The sequence below is a fragment of the Pseudorca crassidens genome, unplaced genomic scaffold, assembly GCF_039906515.1.
Source record: "Pseudorca crassidens isolate mPseCra1 unplaced genomic scaffold, mPseCra1.hap1 Scaffold_65, whole genome shotgun sequence".
NCBI lineage: Eukaryota > Metazoa > Chordata > Mammalia > Artiodactyla > Delphinidae > Pseudorca > Pseudorca crassidens.
This window is the reverse complement of record NW_027136317.1, coordinates 573,640-593,665: the sequence shown is the minus strand read 5'-3', so window position 1 is coordinate 593,665 and position 20,026 is coordinate 573,640. Positions and strand designations below refer to the sequence as shown.

General features: G+C 48.0%; 1 long non-coding RNA gene across 2 annotated transcripts in view; it reads right to left on the bottom strand.

Annotated features, from left to right (window-relative positions):
- Positions 1–20,026, bottom strand: part of LOC137218247 (uncharacterized) — a 908,768-nt gene that overhangs the window by 606,264 nt on the left and 282,478 nt on the right. The window lies entirely within an intron of this gene.

Sequence of the window (20,026 nt, the reverse complement as noted above, 5' to 3'; positions counted from 1 at the left end):
AATGAGTGGATTCAGGTACGATGATTCTAAGTGAAATAAGTCACACAGAAAAAGAAACATCATAAGATATCACTAATACATGGAATGTAACCTTGGCTACACAGGAACTGAATTACAAAACAGAACAGGGTCTCAAATGTAGAAAAACAACTTATGCTTGCTTAAGGGGAAAGGTGAGTTGGGGTGCTGCATAAAACCAGAGATTGAAATTAGCACAGATACTGTTCCATAAGCCAAATATGTAATAGACAAGAGCTACTCCTTGCTCAAAGAAAAGGACACAACATCCCATATTAAACGCCTAAGAATATACCTGACTAGTAAGAATCTTAAAACCTATGTATTTATATGTCTCCGAAAGAGAATCAAGCGTGTGTACAGCGGCATAAATGCAGCAGTGATAGGATTGGTGAGGTTCGGTGAGCAAATGCAAACCCTTTGAAGTCATATTGCATGGTACCTACTCCATGGTTCTCAACTCTCCAGGTTTAAGGGATTCTTCCTTCAGCTAAAACATGCATGTGGAACCCAGAGTATGATCCACCGTGTGATCGGGAAACGTGTTCAAATGTGTCTCAGTTTTCGTCCCCTGGTACTCGGGTGCAACATTCCAGACGCTTTACTAACACTCTCCCCACTTGGAGAGTCAGTGCCTATAACCTCCTGTTTGGCCCAGTTTGCAATTTCTGCGGAAAATGAACAGGAATAAGGAGAACCAATGAGAGACTAGCTGGAGGTGTCTGGACGGGCAAATTTAACTCTCATTTCCCACCCGGAAGAGGAATTAACCAAAGGCTCAGCGTGCCGTGCCGGAACCACACTAGGGCCTGAAGCAATCCTGCGGTGTTGCGGCCAGCTCACAAGAAAGCGAGTTGAAGAAAGGAGCTCAGGGGCACTGTATTTCACAAACCTGCAGAGTTATAAATGACAGCTATCGTCCAAAAATATATTGAAGTAAGGCTGCCAAGAGGACTTGAAAGTGGGGCAGAATTGCAGGAAAGCGATTTCAGGAGGTAGACTGGAATTGCATGTAAAGCATAGGAAAAGAGGCAGAACGTCCACAATGATGCACTTGGCCAAAAAGGGCGTATGCGTTTTTTCCTGAATATATTCAGGAAAAAACGCATACGCCCTTTTTGGCCAACCAAGCAAGCTTGCAAATGAAATCTGCACTACAATGAATTCCCACTGCCCACCGGGCAAAAGGGTCATCTGAAAAAAGTGTAAAATCCAGAAAGGCAGGACAGGCCACGGAGAACTGGGAGCCTTGTTATGCTGAAGGGCGGGATGTAAATTGCCAACAGCCACTCTGGAGAAGTGTATGGTGTTTCCTGAAACATCTAAAAAACAAAGCAACAGAGCCTAGGGCACTTCCACTTATGGTCCTATAGATTAGGGAAATTAAAATCAAAAAGACACAGCCACCCCAAAATTTGGGATGGCTCTGTTTACAAGAACCTCGTTTACGGTACAAGTTCAATATCACAGAAGGCGAAAAATGGATAAAGAAGCTGTGGTACTTACGTACAACGCAATATCACTCAGCAATGAAATCTATGTCATCAGGCCAGTAGCAGCATAATGAGTGGATTCAGGTACGATGATTCTAAGTGAAATAAGTCACACAGAAAAAGAAACATCATAAGATATCACTAATACACGGAATGTAAACTTGGCTACACAGGAACTGAATTACAAAACAGAATAGTGTCTCAAATGTAGAAAACCAACTTATGCTTGCTTAAGGGGAAAGGTGAGTTGGGGTGCTGCATAAAACCAGAGATTGAAATTAGCACAGATACTGTTCCATAAGCCAAATATGTAATAGACAAGAGCTACTCCTTGCTCACAGAAAAGGACACAACATCCCATATTAAACGCCTAAGAATATACCTGACTAGTAAGAATCTTAAAACCTATGGATTTATATGTCTCCGAAAGAGAATCCAGCGTGTGTACAGCGGCATAAGCGCAGCAGTGATAAGATTGGTGAGGTACGGTGAGCAAATGCAGACCCTGTGAAGTCATATTGCATGGTACCCATTCCATGGTTCTCAACTCTCCAGGTTTAAGGGATTCTTCCTTCAGCTAAACATGCATGTGGAACCCAGAGTATGATCCACCGTATGATCGGGAAACGTTTTTAAATGTATCTCATTTTTCGTCCCCTGATACTCGGTGCAACTTTCCAGACACTTTACTAACACTCTACCCACTTGGAGAGTCAGTGCCTTTAACCTCCTGTTTGGCCCAGTTTGCAATTTCTGCAGAAAATGAAGAGGAATAGGGAGAACCAATGAGAGACTAGCTGGAGGTGTCTGGAAGGGCAAATTTAACTCTCATTTCCAAGCAGGAAGAGGAATTAACCAAAGGCTCAGCGTGCCATGCCAGTACCACACTAGGGACTGAAGCAATCCTGCAGTGTTGCGGCCAGCTCACAAGAAAGCGAGTTGAAGAAAGGAGCTCAGGGTCACTGTAATTCACAAACCTGCAGAGTTATAAATGACAGCTATCGTCCAAAAATATATTGAAGTAAGGCTGCCAAGAGGACTTGAAAGCGGGGCAGAATTGCAGGAAACCGATTTCAGGAGGTAGACTGGAATTGCATGTAAAGCATAGGAAAAGAGGCAGAACGTCCACAATGATGCACTTGGCCAAAAAGGGCGTATGCGTTTTTTCCTGAATATATTCAGGAAAAAACGCATACGCCCTTTTTGGCCAACCAAGCAAGCTTGCAAAGGAAATCTGCACTACAATGAAGTCTCACTGCCCCCCGGTCAAAAGGGCCATCTGAAAAAAGTGTAAAATCCAGAAAGGCAGGACAGGCCATGGAGAACTGGGAGCCTAGTTATGCTGAAGGGCGGGATGTAAATTGCCAACAGCCACTCTGGAGAAGTGTATGGTGTTTCCTGAAACATCTAAAAAACAAAGCAACAGAGCCTAGGGCACTTCCACTTATGGTCCTATAGATTAGGGAAATTAAACTCAAAAAGACACAGCCACCCCAAAGTTTGGGACGGCTCTGTTTACAAGAACCTCATTTACGGTACAAGTTCAATATCACAGAAAGTGAAAAATGGATAAAGAAGTTGTGGTACTAACGTACAATGCAATATCACTCAGCAATGAAATCTATGTCATCAGGCCCATAGCAGGATATTGAGTGGATTCAGGTACGATGATTCTAAGTGAAATAAGTCACACAGAAAAAGAAACATCATAAGATATCACTGATACACGGAATGTAAATTTGGCTCCACAGGAACTGAATTACAAAACAGAACAGGGTCTCAAATGTAGAAAAAGAACTTATGCTTGCTTAAGGGGAAAGGTGAGTTGGGGTGCTGCATAAAACCAGAGATTGAAATTAGCACAGATACCATTCCATAAGACCAATATGTAATAGACAAGAGCTACTCCTTGCTCAAAGAAAAGGACACAACATCCCATATTAAACGCCTAAGAATATACCTGACTAGTAAGAATCTTAAAACCTATGGATTTATATGTCTCCGAAAGAGAATCAAGCGTGTGTACAGCGGCATAAATGCAGCAATGATAGGAATGGTGAGGTTCGGTGAGCAAATGCAAACCCTTTGAAGTCATATTGCATGGTACCTACTCCATGGTTCTCAACTCTCCAGGTTTAAGGGATTCTTCCTTCAGCTAAAACATGCATGTGGAACCCAGAGTATGATCCACCGTGTGATCGGGAAACGTGTTCAAATGTGTCTCAGTTTTCGTCCCCTGGTACTCGGGTGCAACATTCCAGACGCTTTACTAACACTCTCCCCACTTGGAGAGTCAGTGCCTTTAACCTCCTGTTTGGCCCAGTTTGCAATTTCTGTGGAAAATGAACAGGAATAAGGAGAACCAATGAGAGACTAGCTGGAGGTGTCTGGACGGGCAAATTTAACTCTCATTTCCCACGCGGAAGAGGAATTAACCAAAGGCTCAGCGTGCCGTGCCGGAACCACACTAGGACCTGAAGCAATCCTGCGGTGTTGCGGCCAGCTCACAAGAAAGCGAGTTGAAGAAAGGAGCTCACGGGCACTGTAATTCAAAAACCTGCAGAGTTATAAATGACAGCTATCGTCCAAAAATATATTGAAGTAAGGCTACCAAGAGGACTTGAAAGCGGGGCAGAATTGCAGGAAACCGATTTCAGGAGGTAGACTGGAATTGCATGTAAAGCATAGGAAAAGAGGCAGAACGTCCACAATGATGCACTTGGCCAAAAAGGGCGTATGCGTTTTTTCTTGAATATATTCAGGAAAAAACGCATACGCCCTTTTTGGCCAACCAAGCAAGCTTGCAAAGGAAATCTGCACTACAATGATGTCTCACTGCCCCCCGGTCAAAAGGGCCATTTGAAAAATGTGTAAAATCCAGAAAGGCAGGACAGGCCATGGAGAACTGGGAGCCTTCTTATGCTGATGGGCGGGATGTAAATTGCCAACAGCCACTCTGGAGAAGTGTATGGTGTTTCCTGAAACATCTAAAAAACAAAGCAACAGAGCCTAGGACACTTCCACTTATGGTCCTACAGCTTAGGGAAATTAAAATCAAAAAGACACAGCCACCCCAAAATTTGGGATGGCTCTGTTTACAAGAACCTCGTTTACGGTACAAGTTCAATATCACAGAAGGCGATAAATGGATAAAGAAGCTGTGGTACTTACGTACAACGCAATATCACTCAGCAATGAAATCTATGTCATCAAGCCAATAGCAGCATAATGAGTGGATTCAGGTACGATGATTCTAAGTGAAATAAGTCACACAGAAAAAGAAACATCATAAGATATCACTAATACATGGAATGTAACCTTGGCTACACAGGAACTGAATTACAAAACAGAACAGGGTCTCAAATGTAGAAAAACAACTTATGCTTGCTTAAGGGGAAAGGTGAGTTGGGGTGCTGCATAAAACCAGAGATTGAAATTAGCACAGATACTGTTCCATAAGCCAAATATGTAATAGACAAGAGCTACTCCTTGCTCAAAGAAAAGGACACAACATCCCATATTAAACGCCTAAGAATATACCTGACTAGTAAGAATCTTAAAACCTATGTATTTATATGTCTCCGAAAGAGAATCAAGCGTGTGTACAGCGGCATAAATGCAGCAGTGATAGGATTGGTGAGGTTCGGTGAGCAAATGCAAACCCTTTGAAGTCATATTGCATGGTACCTACTCCATGGTTCTCAACTCTCCAGGTTTAAGGGATTCTTCCTTCAGCTAAAACATGCATGTGGAACCCAGAGTATGATCCACCGTGTGATCGGGAAACGTGTTCAAATGTGTCTCAGTTTTCGTCCCCTGGTACTCGGGTGCAACATTCCAGACGCTTTACTAACACTCTCCCCACTTGGAGAGTCAGTGCCTATAACCTCCTGTTTGGCCCAGTTTGCAATTTCTGCGGAAAATGAACAGGAATAAGGAGAACCAATGAGAGACTAGCTGGAGGTGTCTGGACGGGCAAATTTAACTCTCATTTCCCACGTGGAAGAGGAATTAACCAAAGGCTCAGCGTGCCATGCCGGAACCACACTAGGACCTGAAGCAATCCTGCGGTGTTGCGGCCAGCTCACAAGAAAGCGAGTTGAAGAAAGGAGCTCAGGGGCACTGTAATTCACAAACGTGCAGAGTTATAAATGACAGCTATCGTCCAAAAATATATTGAAGTAAGGCTGCCAAGAGGACTTGAAAGCGGGGCAGAATTGCAGGAAACCGATTTCAGGAGGTAGACTGGAATTGCATGTAAAGCATAGGAAAAGAGGCAGAACGTCCACAATGATGCACTTGGCCAAAAAGGGCATATGCGTTTTTTCCTGAATATATTCAGGAAAAAACGCATACGCCCTTTTTGGCCAACCAAGCAAGCTTGCAAAGGAAATCTGCACTACAATGATGTCTCACTGCCCCCCGGTCAAAAGGGCCATTTGAAAAAAGTGTAAAATCCAGAAAGGCAGGACAGGCCATGGAGAACTGGGAGCCTTCTTATGCTGATGGGCGGGATGTAAATTGCCAACAGCCACTCTGGAGAAGTGTATGGTGTTTCCTGAAACATCTAAAAAACAAAGCAACAGAGCCTAGGGCACTTCCACTTATGGTCCTATAGCTTAGGGAAATTAAAATCAAAAAGACACAGCCACCCCAAAGTTTGGGACGGCTCTGTTTACAAGATCCTCGTTTACGGTACAAGTTCAATATCGCAGAAAGCGAAAAATGGATAAAGAAGTTGTGGTACTTACGTACAATGCTATATCACTCAGCAATGAAATCTATGTCATCAGGCCAGTAGCAGCATAATGAGTGGATTCAGGTACAATGATTCTAAGTGAAATAAGTCACACAGAAAAAGAAACATCATAAGATATCATTAATACACAGAATGTAAACTTGGCTACACAGGAACTAAATTACAAAACAGAATAGGGTCTCAAATGTAGAAAACCAACTTATGCTTGCTTAAGGGGAAAGGTGAGTTGGGGTGCTGTATGAAACTAGAGATTGAAATTAGCACAGATACCTTTCCATAAGCCAAATATGTAATAGACAAGAGCTACTCCTTGCTCAACGAAGTGGACTCAACACCCCATATTAGACGCCTAAGAATATACCTGACTAGTAAGAATCTTAAAACCTATGGATTTATAGGTCTCCGAAAGAGTATCAAGCGTGTGTACAGCGGCATAAACGCAGCAGTGATAGGATTGGTGAGGTTCGGTGAGCAAATGCAGACCCTTTGAAGTCATATTGCATGGTACCCATTCCATGGTTCTCAACTCTCCAGGTTTAAGGGATTCTTCCTTCAGCTAAAACATGCATGTGGAACCCAGCATATGATCCACCGTGTGATCGGGAAACGTGTTCACATGTGTCTCAGTTTTCGTCCCGTGGTACTCGGGTGCAACATTCCAGACGCTTTACTAACACTCTCCCCACTTGGACAGTCAGTGCCTTTAAACTCCTGTTTGGCCCAGTTTGCAATTTCTGCGAAAAATGAACAGGAATAGGGAGAACCAATGAGAGACTAGCTGGAGGTGTCTGGACGGGCAAATTTAACTCTCATTTCCCACCAGGAAGAGGAATTAACCAAAGGCTCAGCGTGCCGTGCCAGAACCACACTAGGGCCAGAAACAATCCTGCGGTGTTGCGTCCAGCTCACAAGAAAGCGAGTTGAAAAAAGGAGCTCAGGGGCACTGTAACTGACAAACCTGCAGAGTGATAAATGACAGCTATCTTCCAAAAATATATTGAAGTAAGGCTGCGAAGAGGACTTGAATGCGGGGTAGAATTGCAGGAAACCGATTTCAGGAGGTAGACTGGAATTGCATGTAAAGCATAGGAAAAGAGGCATAACGTCCACAATGATGCACTTGGCCAAAAAGGGCGTATGCGTTTTATCCTGACGATATTCAGTAAAAAACGCATATGCCCTTTTTGGCCAACCAAGCAAGCTTGCAAAGGAAATCTGCACTACAATGAAGTCTCACTGCCCCCCGGTCAAAAGGGTCATCTGAAAAAAGTGTAAAATCCAGAAAGGCAGGACAGGCCATGGAGAACTGGGAGCCTTCTTATGCTGATGGGCGGGATGTAAATTGCCAACAGCCACTCTGGAGAAGTGTATGGTGTTTCCTGAAACATCTAAAAAACAAAGCAACAGAGCCTAGGGCACATCCACTTATGGTCCTATAGCTTAGGGAAATTAAAATCAAAAAGACACAGCGACACCAAAGTTTGGGACGGCTCTGTTTACAAGAACCTCTTTTACAGTACAAGTTCAATATCACAGAAGGGGATAAATGGATAAAGAAGCTGTGGTACTTACGTACAACGCAATATCACTCAGCAATGAAATCTATGTCATCAAGCCAGTAACTGCATAATGAGTGGATTCAGGTACGATGATTCTAAGTGAAATAAGTCACACAGAAAAAGAAACATCATAAGATATCACTAATACATGGAATGTAACCTTGGCTACACATGAACTGAATTACAAAACAGAACAGGGTCTCAAATGTAGAAAAACAACTTATGCTTGCTTAAGGGGAAAGGTGAGTTGGGGTGCTGCATAAAACCAGAGATTGAAATTAGCACAGATACTGCTCCATAAGCCAAATATGTAATAGACAAGAACTACTCCTTGCTCAAAGAAAAGGACACAACATCCCATATTAAACGCCTAAGAATATACCTGACTAGTAAGAATCTTAAAACCTATGGATTTATATGTCTCCAAAAGAGAATCAAGCGTGTGTACAGTGGCATAAGCGCAGCAGTGATAAGATTGGTGAGGTACGGTGAGCAAATGCAGACCCTTTGAAGTCATATTGCATGGTACCCATTCCATGGTTCTCAACTCTCCAGGTTTAAGGGATTCTTCCTTCAGCTAAACATGCATGTGGAACCCAGAGTATGATCCACCGTGTGATCGGGAAACGTGTACAAATGTGTCTCAGTTTAAGTCCCCTGGTACTCGGGTGCCACATTCCAGACGCTTTACTAACACTCTCCCCACTTGGAGAGTCAGTGCCTTTAACCTCCTGTTTGGCCCAGTTTGCAATTTCTGTGGAAAATGAACAGGAATAGGGAGAACCAATGAGAGACTAGCTGGAGGTGTCTGGACGGGCAAATTTAACTCTCATTTCCCACCAGGAAGAGGAATTAACCAAAGGCTCAGCGTGCCATGCCGGAACCACACAAGGGCCTGAAGCAATTCTGCGGTGTTGCAGCCAGCTCACAAGAAAGCGAGTTGAAGAAAGGAGCTCAGGGGCCCTGTAATACACAAACCTGCAGAATTATAAATGACAGCTATCATCTAAAAATATATTGAAGTAAGGCTGTCAAGACGACTTGAAAGTGGGGCAGAATTGCAGGAAACCGATTTCAGGAGGCAGACTGGAATTGCATGTAAAGCATAGGAAAAGAGGCAGAACGTCCACAATGATGCACTTGGCCAAAAAGGGCGTATGCGTTTTTCCCTGAATATATTCAGGAAAAAACGCATACGCCCTTTTTGGCCAACCAAGCAAGCTTGCAAAGGAAATCTGCACTACAATGAAGTCTCACTGCCCCCCGGTCAAAAGGGCCATCTGAAAAAAGTGTAAAATCCAGAAAGGCAGGACAGGCCATGGAGAACTGGGAGCCTTGTTATGCTGATGGGCGGGATGTAAATTGCCAACAGCCACTCTGGAGAAGTGTATGGTGTTTCCTGAAACATCTAAAAAACAAAGCAACAGAGCCTAGGGCACTTCCACTTATTGTCCTATAGCTCAGGGAAATTTAAATCAAAAAGACACTGCCACCCCAATGTTTGAGAGGGCTCTCTTTACAAGAACCTCGTTTACGGTACAAGTTCAATATCACAGAAAGCGAAAAATGTATAAAGAAGTTGTGGTATTTACGTACAATGCAATATCACTCAGCAATGAAATCTATGTCATCAGGCCCGTAGCACCATAATGAGTGGATTCAGGTACGATGATTCTAAATGAAATAAGTCACACAGAAAAAGAAACATCATAAGATATCACTACTACATGGGATGTAATCTTGGCTACACAGGAACTGAATTACAAAACAGAACAGGGTCTCAAATGTAGAAAACCAACTTATGCTTGCTTAAGGGGAAAGGTGGGTTGGGGTGCTGTATAAAACCAGAGATTGAAATTAACACAGATACCTTTCCATAAGCCAAATATGTAATAGACAAGAGCTACTCCTTGCTCAACGAAGTGCACTCAACACCCCATATTAAACGCCTAAGAATATACCTGACTAGTAAGAATCTTAAAACCTATGGATTTATATGTCTCCGAAAGAGAATCAAGCGTGTGTACAGCGGCATAAACGCAGCAGTGATAGGATTGGTGAGGTTCGGTGAGCAAATGCAGACCCTTTGAAGTCATATTGCATGGTACCCATTCCATGGGTCTCAACTCTCCAGGTTTAAGGGATTCTTCCTTCAGCTAAAACATGCATGTGGAACCCACAGTATGATCCACCGTGTGATCGGGAAACGTGTTCAAATGTGTCTCAGGTTTCGTCCCCTGGTACTCGGGTGCAACATTACAGACGCTTTACTAACACTCTCCCCACTTGGAGAGTCAGTGCCTTTAACCTCCTGTTTGGCCCAGTTTGCAATTTCTGTGGAAAATGAACAGGAATAGGAAGAACCAATGAGAGACTATCTGTAGGTGTCTGGATGGGCAAATTTAACTCTCATTTCCCACCAGGAAGACGAATGATCCAAAGGCTCCGCATACCATGCTGGAAGCAGATTAGGACCTGAAGAGATCCTGTGGTTTTGTGGCCAGCTCACAAGAAAGCGAGTTAAAGTAAGGAGCTCAGGGGCACTGTAATTCACAAACCTGCAGAGTTATAAATGACAGGTATCATCCAAAATTATACTGAAGTAAGGCTGCAAAGAGGACTTGAAAACGGTGCAGAATTGCTGGAAACTGATTTCAGAAGATACACGGGAGTCGCTCTTAAAGCATAGGAAAAGAGACAGAACTGGGAAAATAATGCACTTGGCAAAAGAGGGCATATGTGTTTTATCCAGAGCTCTCATAACCGAGGGGAGGAGATTCCCAGCAGGCTCCAACTGCCACCTGAAGGCTCACGTTGTCAAGGCAACGTGAGCAAGCCAGGCAGGAGTTACCTCACAGCAGAGGTCCCAGCTCACAGAAGGGTGAGAAAATCAGCCAACATCAGACTCTCACCAGAGGGCCCACATCACCAAGGGGATGGGAACCAGGCAGGAGTGTCTTCACACCAGTGGGGCCACATCATCGAAAGGTGAGGTACTCAGCACATGTGTCCTCAAACCAGAGGACCCACATCACCAAGGGCCTCGGAGTGAGGCAGGCAGGAGTAGCCTCACAACACTGGGCGCATAGAACAAAAAAGTGAGGAATACAGCAGTTGGAACCTCCCAGCAGGCGGCCCAGAGCACCGAGGCTATGGGATCCAGGCCACAGTGAACTCACAGAAGAGGGCCCATGTCATGAAACTGAGCAACCCAGCCATTGGGACCTCAGAGCAGGAGGCCCACATCCCCATGGGGATATAAATCTGGTAGGAGTGTCCTCGCACCACTGAGAACGTATCAGAAAATTTTGGGAGACCAGCAGTTAGGGCCTGACGCCAGAGGACCCTCATCACCAAGGGAAGGAGGCTCCCAGCAGGCTCCAACTGCCACCAGAGGGCTGACGTCACCAAGGCGATGTGTGCCAACCAGGCACGAATGACCTCACAGCAGAGGGCCCACCTCAGAGAAGTGTGATGAACCCAGTCAGGATCACACTCGCACCAGAGGGCCCACATCACCAAATGGATTGGAACCAGGCAGGAGTGTCCTCACATGAGTAGGGCCACATCATCTAAAGGTGAGGAACCCAGAACATGTGGCTTCAAACCATAGGACACCCATCACCAAGGGGCTGAGAGTGAGGCAGACAGGAGGAGCCTCACAACAGAGGGCCCAAAAATAAGAAAGGTGAGGAATCCAGCAGTTGGAACCTCCCAGCAGGCGGCCCAGAGCACAGAGGCTAGGGGATCCAGGCCAGAGTGAACTAACACCAGACAGCCCACATCATGAAACTGTGAGCAACCCAGACATTGGGACCTCAGAGCAGAAGGCCCACATCCCCATGGTGATGGGAACATGACAGGAGTGTCCTGGCATCACTGGGCTCACATCAGAAAACGTGGGGTGCTCAGAAGTTAGGGCCTGACGCTAGAGGGCACTCATCACCGAGGGGAGGAGGCTCCCAGCAGGCTCCAGCTGCCACCAGAGGGCCAACGTCAACAAGGCGATGTGTGCCAGCCCGGCAGGAGTGACCTCACAGCAGAGGGCCCACCTCACAGAAGGGTGAGGAACACAGCCAGGATCAGACTCTCACCAGAGGGTCCACATCACCAAGGGGATGGGAACAAGGCAGGAGTGTCCCCACACCAGTGGGACAACATCATCGAAAGGTGAGGATCCCAGCACATGTAGCCTCAAACCAGAGGAACCACATCACTAAGGGGTTCGGAATGAGGCTGGCAGGACCGGCCTCACAACACAGGGTCCATAGAATATAAAAGTTGAGGAATCCAGCAGTTGGAACCTCCCAGCAAGCGGCCCAGAGCACCGAGGTTATGAGATCCAGGCCGCAGTGAACTCACAACAGACGGCCCACATCATGAACCTGTGAGCAGCCCAGCCGTTGGGACCTCAGAACAGAAGGCCCACATCCCCATTGGGATGGGAACCTGGCAGGAGTGGCCTCGCACCACTTAGCACATATCAGAAAATGTTAGGAGCCCAGCAGTTAGGGCCTGACGCCAGGGGGCCCTCATAACTGAGGGGAGGAGACTCCCAGCAGGTTCCAACTGCCAACAGAGGGCCCACGTCTACAAGGAGGCATGCGTCAGCCAGGCAGTAGTGACCTCACAGCAGAGGGCCTATCTCACAGAAGGGTGAGGAACCGAGGCAGGATGAGACTCTCGCCAGAGGGCCCACAACACCAAGGGGATGGGAACCAGTCAGGACTGTCCTCCCACCAGTGGGGCCACATCATCGAAAGGTGAGGAACCCAGCACATGCGGCCTCATATCAGAGGACATACATCACAAAGGGGATGGGAGTGAAGCAGGTAGGAGTAGCCTAAAAACAGAGGGCCCAAAGAATAAAAAAGGTGAGGAATCCAGCATTTGGAACCTCCCAGCAGGCGGCCGAGAGCACAGAAGCTATGGGATGCAGGCAGGAGTGAACTAACACCAGAGAGCCCACATCATGAAACTGTGAGCAACCCAGGCGTTGGGACCTCAGAGCAGAAAGCCCACATCCCCATGGGGATGGGAACCTGACAGGAGTGTCCTGGCATCACTGGGCTCACATCAGAAAACGTGGGGAGCCCAGCAGTTATGGCCTGATGCTAGAGGGCCGTCATCACCGAGGGCAGGAGGCTCCCAGCAGGTTCCATGTGCCAACAGAGGGCCCACGTCGCCAAGGTGATGTGTGCAAGTCAGGCAGGATTGACCTCACAGCAGAGGGCCTACCTCACAGAAGAGTGAGGAACCCAGCCAGGATAAGACTGTCACCAGAAGGCCCACATCACCAAGGGGATGGGAACCAGGCAGGAGTGTCCTCACACCAGTGGGGCCACATCATTGAAAGTTGCGGAACCCAGCACATGTGGCCTCAAACCAGAGGACCCACATCACGAAGGGGTTGCGAGTGAGGCAGGCAGGAGGAGCATCACAACACAGGACCCATAGAATACAAAAGTTGAGGAATCGAGCAGTTGGAACCTCCCAGCAGGAGGCCCAGAGCACAGAGGCTATGGCATCCAGGCCAGAGTGAACTAACAGCAGAGAGCCCACATCATGAAACTGTGAACAACCCAGTCGTTGGGACTTCAGAGCAGAAGACCCACATCCCAATGGGGATGTGAACCTGGATAGAGTGTCTTCGAACCACTGGGCGCACATCACAAAATGTGGGGAGCCCAGCCGTTAGGGCCTGACGCCAGAGGGCCCTCATCACCAAGGGGAGGAGGCTCCCAGCAGGCTCCAAGTGCCACCGAAGGCTCATGTCCACAAGGCGAGGTGAGCAAGCCAAGCAGGAGTGACCTCACAGCAGACGGCCCACCTCACAGAAGGGTGAGGAACCCAGCCAGGATCAGACTCTCAACAGAGGGCCCACATCACCAAGGGGATGTGAACCAGGCAGGAGTCTCCTAAGACCATTGGTCCCACATCATCGAAAGGTGAGGAATCCAGCACATGTGGCCTCAAACCAGACGACACACATCACAAATGGGCTGGGAGTGAGGCAGGCAGGAGGATCCTCACAACAGAGGGCCTAAAAAATTAAAAAAGTGAGGAATCCAGCGGTTGGAACCTCCCAGCAGGCGGCCAAGAGCACAGAGGCTATGGGATCCAGGCCACAGTGAACTAACACCAGAGAGCCCACATCATGAAATTGTGATCAACCCAGCCGTTGGAACCTCAGAGCAGAAGGCCCACATCCCCATGGAGATGGGAACCTAAGAGGAGTGCCCGAGCATCACTGGGCTCACTAAGAAAAGTTGGGGAGCCCTGCAGTTAGGGCCTGACGTCAGAGGGCCCTCATCACAGAGGTGAGGAGGCTCCCAGCAGGGTCCAAGTGCCACCAGAGGGCTCATGTTAACAAGGCGAGGTGAGCAAGCCAGGCAAGAGTTACCTGATAGTAGAGGGCCCACCTCACAGATGGGTGAGGAACCCAGCCAGGATCAGACTCTCACCAGAGGGCCCACATCACAAAGGGGATGGGAACCAGTCAGGATTATCCTCACACCAGTGGGGCCTCATCATCTTAAGGTGAGGAACCCAGCACATGTGTCCTCAAACCAGAGGACCCACATCACCAAGGGCCTTGGAGTGAGGCAGGCAGGAGTAGCCTCACAACACAGGGCACATAATATAAAAAACGTGAGGATTCCAGCATTTAGACCTTCCAGCAGGCGGCTCAGAACACCGAGGCTATGGGATCCAGGCCGCAGTGAACTCACAGCAGAGGGCCCACATCATAAAACTGTGAGCAACCCAGGCGTTGGGACCTCAGCGCAGAAGGCCCACATCCCCATGGGAATGGGAACCTGGCTGGAGTGTCCTCACACCACTGGGCGCACATCAGAAAATGTGGGGAGCCCACCATTTAGGGCCTGATGCCAGAGGGCCGTCATCACCGAGAGGAGGAGGCACCCTGCACGCTCCAACTGCCACCAGAGGGCTCACGTCTCCAAGGTGACGTGTGCCAGCCAGGCAGGAGTGACCTCACAGCAGAGGGCCTACCTCACAGAACGTTGAGGAACCCAGCCAGGATTAGACTCTCGCCAGAGGGCCCACCTCACCAAGGGGATGGGAACCAGGCAGGAGTGTCCTCACACGAGTGGGGCCACATCATCGAAAGGTGAGGAACGCAGCACATGTGACCTCAAGCCATAGGACAGTCATCACCAAGGGGCTGGCAGTGAGGCAGGCAGGAGGAGCCTCACAACAGAGGGCACATAGAATAAAAAAGTTGAGGAATCCAGCAGTTGGAACCCCCCAGCAGGCGGCTCAGAGCACCGATGATAAGGGATCCTTGCCGGAGTGAACTCACAGCAGAGGGCCCACATCATGGTACTGTGAGCAAGCCAGCCGTTTTGACCTCAGAGCAGAAGGCCCATATCCCCATGGGGATGGGAACCTGGCAAGAGTGTCCTCACTCACTTGGCACACATCAGAAAATGTGGGGAGCCCAGCAGTTATGGCCTAAGGCAAGAGGGCCCTCATCACTGAGGGGAGGAGGATCCCAGCACACTCCAACTGCCACCAGAGGGCCCACGTCGCCAAGGTGACGTGTGCCAGACAGGCATGAATGACCTCACAGCAGAGGGGCCACCTCACAGACGGGTGGGGAACCCAGCCAGGATCAGACTCTCACCTGAGGGCCCACATCAGCAAGGAGATGGGAACCAGTCAGGACTGTCTTCCCTCCAGTGGGGCCACATCATCGAAAGGTGCGGAACCCAGCACATGTGCCCTCAAATCAGAGGACACATATCACAAAGGGAATGGGAGTGAGGCAGGCAGGAGTAGCCTAAAAACAGAGGGCCCAAAGAATAAGAAAGGTGAGGAATCCAGCAGTTGGAACCTCCCAGCAGGTGGCCGAGAGCACAGAAGCTATGGGATGCAGGCAGGAGTGAACTAATAGCAGAGAGCCCACATCATGAAACTGTGAGCAACCCAGGCATTGGTACATCAGAGCAGAAGGCCCACATCCCAATGGGGATGTGAACCTGGCTGGAGTGTCCTCGCACCACTGGGCGCACATCACAAAATGTGGGGAGACCAGCAGTTAGGGCCTGACGCCAGAGGGCCCTCATCACCGAGGGGAGGAGGCTCCCAGCAGGCTCCAAGTGCCACCAGAGGGCTCATGTCCACAAGGCGAGGTGAGCAAGCCAGGCAGGAGTGACCTCACAGCAGACGGCCCACCTCACAGATGGGTGAGGAACCCAGCCAGGATCAGACTCTCAACAGAGGGCCCACATCACCAAGGGGATGTGAACCAGGCAGGAGTCTCCTAAGACCATTGGTCCCACATCATCGAAAGGTGAGGAATCCAGCACATGTGGCCTCAAACCAGACGACACACATCACGAAGGGGTTGGGAGTGAGGCAGGCAGGAGGATCCTCACAACAGAAGACCCAAAAATTTAAAAAAGTGAGGAATCCAGCAGTTGGAACCTCCCAACAGGTGGCCAAGAGCACAGAGGCTATGGGATCCAGGCCTCTGTGAACTAACACCAGAGAGCCCACATCATGAAAATGTGAACAACCCAGCCGTTGGGACCTCAGAGCAGAAGGCCCACATCCCCATCGAGATGGGATCCTAAGAGGAGTGCCCAAGCATCATTGGGCTCACTAAGAAAAGTTGGTGAGCCCAGCAGTTAGGGCCTGACGCAAGAGGGCCCTCATCACCGGGGGGAGGAGATCCTCAGCACGCTCCTACTGCCACCACATGGCTGACTTCACCAAGGCAATGTGTGCCAGCCATGCAGGAGTGACCTATCAGCAGAGGGTCTCCCTCACAGAAGGGTGAGGAACACAGCCAGGAACAGACTCTCACCAGGGGGTCCACATAACCACGTAGATGAGAACCAGGCAGGAATGTCCTCACACTAGTGGGGCCACATCATCGAAAGGTGAGGAACCCAGCAAAGGTGGCCACAAACCAGAGGACCCACATCACCAAGGGGTTGAGAGTGAGGTAGGTGTCTGGACGGGCATATTTAACACTCATTTCCCACCAGGAAGAGGAATTAACCAAAGGCTCAGCGTGCCCTGCCAGAAGCAGATTAGGGCCTGAAGCAGTCTTGCGGGTTTGCGGCCAGCTCACAAGAAAGCGAGTTGAAGAAAGGAGCTCAGGGGCCCTGTAATTCACAAACCTGCAGAGTTATACATGACAGATAACGTCCAAAAATATATTGAAGTAAGGCTGCCAAGAGGACTTGATAGCGGGGCAGAATTTCAGGAAACCGATTTCAGGAGGTAGACTGGATTTGCATTTAAAGCATAGGAAAAGAGGCAGAACATCGACAATGATGCACTTGGCAAAAAAGGGCGTATGAGTTTGTTCCTGAATATATTCAGGAACAAACACATACGCCCTTTTTGGCAAACCAAGCAAGCTTGCAATGGAAATCCGAACTACTATGAAGTGTCACTTCCCCCCAGTCTAAAGGGCCATCTGAAAAAAGTGTAAAATCCAGAAAGGCAAGACAGGCCATGGGGAATAAGGAGCCTTGTTATGCTGATGGGCGGGATGTAAATTGCCAACAGCCACTCTGGAGAAGTGTATGGTGTTTCCTGATACATCTGAAAAACAAAGCAACAGAGTCTAGGGCATTTCCACTTATGGTCCTATAGCTTAGGGAAATTAAAATCAAAAAGACACAGCCACCCCAAAATTTGGGACGGCTCTGTTTACAAGAACGTCGTTTACGGTACAAGTTCAATATCACAGAGAGCAAAAACTGGATAAAGAAGTTGTGGTACTTATGTACAATGCAATATCACTCAGCAATGAAATCTGTGTCACCAGACCTGTACCAGCATAATGAGTGGATTGAGGCACAATGATTCTAAGTGAAATAAGTAACACAGAAAAAGAAACATCATAAGGTATCACTAATGCACGGAATGTAAACTTGGCTACACATGAACTGAATTACAAAACAGAACAGGGTCTCAAGTTTAGAAAACCAACTTATGCTTGCTTAAGGGGAAAGGTGAGTTGGGGTGCTGCATAAAACCAGAGTTTGAAATTAGCACAGATACCGTTCCATAAGCCAAATATGTAATAGACAAGACCTACCCCTTGTTCATCGAAATGGACTCAACAATGAGGTATCACCTCACACCTGTTAGAATGGGCATCATCTGAAAATCTACAAACAACAAATGCTGGAAAGGGTGTGGAGAAAAGGAAGCCTCTTCCACTATTGTTGGGAATATAAATTGATACAGTCACTATGGAGAACAATATGGAGTTTCTTAAGAAACTAATAATAGAATTACCATATGATACAGCAATCCCAGTACTGGACATATACCCAGACAAAACCATAAATCAAAAAGAGACATTCACCGTAATGTTCATTGCATCACTATTTACAATATCGAGGTAATGGAAGCAACCTAAATGCCCACAGACAGACGAATGCATAAAGATGTGGTACATATATAAAATGGAATATTACTAAGCCATGAAAGGAATGAAATTGGGTCATTTGTAGAGACGTCGATGGATCTAGAGACTGTCATACAGAGTGAAGTAAGTCAGAAAGAGAAAAACAAATCTTGTATATTCATGCATATATGTGGAACCTAGAAAAACTGTACAGATTAACCGTTTTGCAAGGCATAAATAGAGCAACAGATGTAGACAACAATCGTATGGACAACAAGGGGGGAAAGCTCTTGGGGGTGGTGGTGGTGGGAGGAGTTGAGAGATTGGGATTGGCATGTAAACATTTATATGTATAAAATAGATAACCAATAAGAACCTGCTGTATAAAAATATAAAATAAAATTCAAAATTAAAAAGAAATAAAATTTAAAAAATAAAACAGAAAAAACAATTATTCCCTTCACATACATGTATTTATATGAATAAATTATTTCCATGCTTATATCTGTAAATACAAAAAAGAGGAATAAAATCTACCTTGAACCAAAAACGAAAAAGAGAAAAAAAAAACAGAACCCACCAGTTACTCAGAGGAAAACCGTATCAGGGCACTTGCTCCAGTTGTAAACAATTCTGAAGTTGGCCAGTGGTGGGGAATCGGCTCCCATTCAGCCAGCAGCCCCCACACAACAAGCGTCCTCATTGCAAAGCTGGGGCACCGTGCCGAGGCATCTGTGAGTAAACGTGAGCTGAGCCCCAGGCCAGTTGCTGCTGAACTGTTCCCACCCTTCCCAGGTAAAACACCTGAATATATACAAGGACTTGAAAGCCTAGAGGAAGGGCCATGGAGCCACACGAGTGACAGCATGCCAGCTGACTTGGTGCCTGCAGGCCAGCCAGGATGGTCCTGGCCCTGGGTGCTCTTCTGGAAGATTTCCATTTCCCTGCCTGAGATACCCGTCCTGTCCCTGCCCCCACTGCTTTTTTCCTTCCTCACCTCTGCCCAGGGAGCAATTCCAGCAGCAGGTATGGGTGACACATCCTCTTCTTTAGCAGGTGGCAGCCTGGCAACTGCTGCAGAAAGTCCAGCAGAGCCCCACTCACACTGGGCCACCCACAAAGCCGTGGCCTCTCACTCCCTCCCACCAGCCCAGCCCCGAGACTGCTGACAGGGCAGAGAAAATGGCGTCAGACACAGCTGCAGGGGCTCTTGCTGCCTGGAGTGGTATTTATATTGATCTCAACCCAGGCACACCTGGGGAGGGCTGGCCGGCACCGTAAGGCTGCCCAGGTCAGCCAATCATCACCCCTCAGGGGCTCACAGTTGCAGAAAATGGAACTTGCTGAACCGGCCAGGTCCAAGGAACAGGTGTGGGCTCCTGAGAGTCAGGATAGACAAGGGGCTGCAGCTTTGGCTTGTTTTCTAATCATTTTATCTGGCCCATGAGTGGGAGACAACTTCAAGAAAACCCTCTCCTAATGAGAGGAACCCAGGAGTCAGGGAGAGGAGGGGTGGGTGGTGGTTGGAGACAGAGACCTGGTGCCCCGGGTGCAGTGGAAGTCTCTGGAAGACCAGGTGGAGGGAGGCCACACAGAGTGATGCCCAGGGTCACAGACCTGTCGGAGCTGCTGTTTGTTAGTTCAAGTCCTGCTCTGAGGTGCTCTGTGTCAGCTCTGAGCGACAGGTGAGCTGGGGGTGCTCTTCAATGAGGGCTATGTGCACGGTTCCTGTGTGCCCAGCCCTGCCACGGTACCTGCAAGGGTAGCTCTGTATCCTGGGAGGGGCCTGACCACGAGAGCT